Source organism: Cynara cardunculus (genome assembly GCF_001531365.2).
Source record: "Cynara cardunculus var. scolymus isolate 2C chromosome LG 3, CcrdV1, whole genome shotgun sequence".
NCBI lineage: Eukaryota > Viridiplantae > Streptophyta > Magnoliopsida > Asterales > Asteraceae > Cynara > Cynara cardunculus.
In genome coordinates, this window is record NC_037530.1 from 37,427,054 (window position 1) to 37,432,734 (window position 5,681).

The window sequence follows — 5,681 nt, forward strand, 5'->3', positions numbered from 1 at the left end:
TAACAGAATATTTAATTACTATATTTATAAAAAATTATATTATTAAATTTAAATTAAATTATTTCGTTACATTAAATTAAATTATAATAAAAAATTTGAATTAAAGAAATTACATATAACAATAATTTTTAAACTAGTTAATTTGATACTAATATTGATATAGTTTTTTCAAAATTTTATGATATTTTTAAATTTATATTTTATTGAAAAATAAAAACATTATCGATATATCAAAACCACATAAAACCGTACACTTTTAGTCATTTTAGATTGGTCATGAGTTTACTTATCTTTACACGAGATTTCAGTAGTAAAATAACTTATTTTCAGTTAAAAAATTACGAATAACTTTGACCTAATTATTACTAATATGACTAAAGTGGAAGGTTCAAATAAAAAGACTAAGAGACAGTTTACCAAACACTTATCCGAGTAAGTGTTTATCTGCAAAACTCAACACCATCACTTACTTAGCGTATAAGATTTTAGTTCACCAAAATGGTATCGTATCAACAATTTACCCGGTAAGCGCTAACCGTGATAAGAATTTTCTCCCTCACTTACCGGGTATGACTCTTGGTCATTGTCTTTTCTCTTACCGGGTAAGATTCTTGGTTCTTGCATATTCATCCGGTAAGGTAATGTGACTTGGTAAGCGCTTACCCCAGTAAGTGATTAGTAAACGGGCCCTAAATATCATGAGAAGATAAGAAAGAAAAATAAGTGAAGGTTTCATTAATGAATCATTAGAAAGATCAAAAAAATATTCATTTACATATGCATATGTGAACCAACATATTACATATTATCCATATGAGTTCACATATGTATCTTCAAATAAAAATTTCCGTTTCTTCCCTTAACTTCTTTAAATTACATTATATGATATTTAACATTTTTATTTGAACCTACCTTTAAAGTCAAATATTGGTCTGTAGCTGAATTAACAAAGGGGGTGGAACGATTTTACCCAAATACAAGACATGTCCCGATTCGAATCCTGGTCCCCCCATTAGCATCAACCGCTAAGTGTGCCAAAAATGCCACGTTGCATCGATGTCTTTAGTGGTTGATTCCATGTGGGGCCAGTTAGGATTACCGGTGATAAACATTTTGCCCAAATAGTAAAATGCTTATTAGAAGAGAAATTAAGGGATTATTTGGTCAAATTTTATATTAAATTATGTATAGATAAAACTTATTGTGTGGTTTAATCTGTTTGTATAGATTGTGATAATAATAACATATTCTTTTAATTAAAAATTTATTTTTTTTATATTATTAAGCCACTGCCGAAAATCGTATATAATTTATCGAATAAGCTATAAACCCATTAAGACGGTCGGCTTAGGTCAAAAGAAAGAAGAGAGTATTAAATGGAAAAGAAAAGTTATGGGAGAAGGGTCCACATAGAGAGTTCACTGTTGAAGCGCATGCGTGGTTGTACTGTCAAACATGATCCCACCCACCCCCTCCTCTATTTTACTGTTCACCAAATTGGCCCCCCCACGCCACCCCCTCATATTTATCGTTAAATATATCATCAAACTTATAATTTAATAAAAATTAATATTAATATCCATCTTATTCTGTTAATTTATCGTTTTATTATTACATACAATATCATGTTATAATATGTTACTTTTACAATGTTTTATCTGTACATAAATAAATATCAAAGCATTTAAAATAAAAAAGAGTTGTGATAAGATCTTATGGAAATATTATGTTGTATTTACGATATTTCATTTGATATGTAATTAAGTAGGACTTGTATGATTTTGGTGATTACGTGTTTTATAATTATTGCGTACCAGAATTGCCTTTGTTCCTTACACATGCGCATTTAGGCAGGAAATCTAGACTTTATTCTAAGATAAGTTGATGGGTTAGGATAGAGCCGAATCACAATGACATCGATTTCAATATCTTATGGTCGTAGTATTTTATCCAAACTCTTTATTTTATTTTAAATATGCTGAACCATTGCCTTTTAAATCTCCAATAACAGTAAAAGTTCATATAAAATAATTAATATAATATGGGAAACTGTAACAATAAATTAAGATGTCGTATGTAACAATAATATCTTAGAAATATATAATTCATAAAATCAAGATAATGCACATGTGGCACATTCATTAATTGAAAGTTGGAGAAAAACAAATGAGTTTTATATAAACGAAGTTGTTGAACGATAAGTGTGTCATATGACAATTAACTTATTTTATAGTTATCTACTTGTAATTCGTCTTTATCTAAAAGGATTATATATTCTTTAATAATTAATTAAATGGAGAAGGGGGACAAGCATATCCATTGGGATGAATATTTGATGTTAGGCCATGGTACATGTGATGATGTGAAATTTGGGGCCGAATCTTACTTCTTTCTAACAAACCATGCCCTAAAAATGTTTATTTCTGCGTGGAACTCATGCATATTAAATGTAATTAATTAGTTATTTTATTTCTCGTAAGACACACCCTCTAAATTAGAGATTATTTTTATTTTATTTTATTTTTTAAGTTATCATCTAAAAATCTGTTTAATTAAATAGGAATCCAAGTGGAGTGGGGTGGTCCCTTTCAGTATTCATTGKCGTATGTATGCCCTAGTTTGGTAGCTAGATGTGATTTAGCAAAACAAGTGGATTGGGTTCATAATGTTTTATTTATACATAAACCACACAAATTCAATATATATATATATATATATATAGAGAGAGAGGAATGTGTGAATTTTTAACTCAACTTTCTGTGTGATAGGGGACAAAGAAGAGTACTTTCATGTGTTTCAGATATTCATGAGTTATCGATTATTAATCGGCATCATTTATCATAAATAGTGTAACATTCATAATTATTATAATATACACACACACTCTCTCTCTCTCTCTCTCTCTCTCTATATATATATATATATATATATATGTGTGTGTGTGTGTGTAAAAATGTTTAAACGCAAACACTAATTATTTAAGAAAAAAGAAAAAAAGTGTTCATGTACAAAATCACATGTGATTTTACATTAACGTCAAAAAAATGGAAGCAGTTGACTTTTGCTACGACTTAAGTCACGGGCAAAGTTGCGCCAAATCATGTATGATTTTGTACATGAATCATATATGATTTTCTACATTAACAAAAAAATTCTTATTTTTTTAAATAGTTAGCGTTCTCGTTTGAACCTGCCCCTATGTATATATATGTAGAGTGAGGTTTAAGGGAAAATACCTAAAACATGAAAAATTGAGGAACACCTTAATGATTATTCACCTGATTGCTATACACATATGCATATTATGCACATGTGGACAATGTATAGACGTATGGTTATTAGAGTGTTCCTTTTTAATGTTATTTTTTGTGATTTTTCCTAATCCTGACTCTGTACTTATATATGTATATACATAAAGAAGTTTAAATGAGAAACTTTATTCTTTTAAGTATATAATAATATTTATATATTACTATGTACAAATTAAACTTACGTATACTCCTCAATTTTGATGAGATTTGAACTCTTGACCTCAAAAAATGTTGGGTTAGAGGATACCGTAAGAAATATCTTCTACACACTGACACAATAAGTAATCTTGTTTCAATGACAATCTCAAAAAGTGATTCTGTGAAAAGAAAATGAATGGTTTGTGAATTCAAAATAATCCTAAATGTAAATGAATTTAAGTACAGAAGGATGTGAAAGAAGAATATTGATGGTTATTCCATATGGGTTGTATGCAAAACAATGGGGGGTGGTGCATGCTGATAGCTGTCATGGTGTTATGGTTACTAGTACTCCTAAATGGCATACCTCTGACCTATCAATTTCAAAGGAACTTACTTATTGGATGGTTGCTATCAACCCCCACAATCTCCGAACTTGAACTCAATGATACAGAAACTGGGCCTTTCCTCAATTTATAGTCTTTGGAAAACTGGTGTACAGTTTCTTGAATTCCAGCAAAAGCAACAAGAAACTCTGCTGCATCACTTTGACACAAGATTTTCTTGACCACCATCTCCAATGCATTGGTCCTGTTAAAAACCCAAATCGATGTGAGAATTATTGTGAATTTTGGAGGTAAAAACTAAATTTAGTTGTGAAAATGGTTGTGGACCTGAAGTTCTGGGCTTTAATGATGAGGCGATGGACTTTTTTTAGTTCGGAATGGACTTGGGCTAAAGTGGAATTACTGGACTTATCTTCTGATAGATTGAAAGGGAGTCTAAGGATGCAATTGGCTTGAATCTCTGTCATTTCTTCATCGATCACAGCCTCTTCGATCCGCAAGTCGTGGATCAACTGCGATATAGCCTTTTCGGTGGCACCTGCATGGGATAAAGATGAGGCCAGGGTGGGCGAGGATTTAATTAGGGAGCTAAGGAGGCCCAAAATGGAAGATGGGCGCCAGTCACCTAGCCATGAGAGGGTGGCCAGTTCAAGAGGTGGGGTGGACTTGGGCACAAGAAGCTCGGCTACGTCCTTGGGTTGAGTTGGGTTCATGGCTCGAGAATATTGGGCTTGGAACCGTCGTAGTTGCTTATCGATTCGGTCTTCAAGGGCCTTCAGTTGCCTTTCGAGACGGGCTGATCTTTGGTTCCTTTCTTGCCTCCATAGTCTATACCTTCTCCAACTGGACCTTTCACCTACTCGAAAATCAGGAATAGAAGACCAGATCATAACATATTGCAACAAAATAAAAGAACAGGAATAGAAAACCAGATCATAACACATGGCAACAAAATCGAAAAACAGGAATAGAAAACCAGATCATAACACGTTGAATCAAAATCGAAAAACAGGAATAGAAAACCAGATCATAACACATTGCAACAAATTCGAAAAACAGAAACAGAAAACCAGATCATGACACATCGAAACAAAATTGAAAAAACAGGAATAGAAGTAGTTCTTGTTGTCAAATCAAGAAATCCTAACAAAAAATCGACACAGATTAAAGCCTAATTTATGTAGAAAACACACTGATCGTATTTAGAAGTGAGATTAATTCTCCAGTCGATCGATCATCTAATCCAACTTGGATCGTAACAAAAGCAAAATTGCATCATAACATTGTAAGTTTCTGGAAATCTCCTGCCATAGTTCGTACTATAAACTAGTTAATTCAACAAGAAAAGGCAAAGTTATTTTGTAAGAGTATGAGTTCAACAATCTGAACCTGTAGATTAAAATTGCGAGTTCATCATACTCTCTTAATCAATGTAGCATTGAGGCAGATAAAGGTTTGATCTCTGTACCTAATTCTCGTTGGAGTGTGAGGCATTGAATGTGATCCGTTGGCAAATGATCTGAAGATTCATCTTGATCATCCAATAAGGCTTTTCCACGATCATCACGGTTGGATGTGCTAGGTTTCCTGTGAAATTGAAGATGAATACATGCAGTGAAGTAATTAAAAGGAAGATGATCAAGATGGAAAGAGGATTTTGAAGTTACGATCGGGATGAAGCCTTCTTCGTCTCTTTCTGTTTCTTTCCCGTCATTTGTGTGTGTTTATTTGCCCGCCAAATTTTCTTTCAACTTTCTTGCTCCCTTTAAGAAAAATAAAGAGGGAAGTTGAAGAGAAAATAAGTAGACAAAGACAGGGCCGTATATGTGAATTTTATAAATATATTAATATAATATTAAGTTTTCATATATATATATATATATAT